The sequence below is a fragment of the Penaeus monodon genome, chromosome 21, assembly GCF_015228065.2.
Source record: "Penaeus monodon isolate SGIC_2016 chromosome 21, NSTDA_Pmon_1, whole genome shotgun sequence".
Lineage (NCBI taxonomy): Eukaryota > Metazoa > Arthropoda > Malacostraca > Decapoda > Penaeidae > Penaeus > Penaeus monodon.
In genome coordinates this window covers 41,935,637-41,935,873 of record NC_051406.1, presented here as the reverse complement: position 1 = coordinate 41,935,873, position 237 = coordinate 41,935,637, and the positions used below count along the sequence as shown (strand labels likewise).

The 237-nt window shown below is 59.9% G+C and overlaps 1 protein-coding gene across 1 annotated transcript in view; it reads right to left on the bottom strand.

Moving 5' to 3' along the window:
- Nucleotides 1-237, bottom strand: part of LOC119586503 (myocyte-specific enhancer factor 2-like) — a gene marked incomplete in the record, with an annotated part of 157,797 nt that overhangs the window by 73,553 nt on the left and 84,007 nt on the right.

Below are 237 nucleotides of genomic sequence, written 5' to 3'. Positions count from 1 at the left end.
GGCAGTGTGGCGATAAGGCAACGGACGCGAGAAAGGGTCCGTGCCCACTATACGTGCCCGCATTAGTACGAGTATCTAGGCTCAATAAGGATGAGGCAGGGGGAGTGGCGGCCCAGGGGGTGGGGGTGGGGGGTGGGAGCGTCGAGGGCACAGAGGCAGGCATCGTAGTTATCAAAAGAAAAGCGTCTGGCGTGAGTGCTGTGCCTACTGTGAGTACTATGCCGACCAGATGCGTGG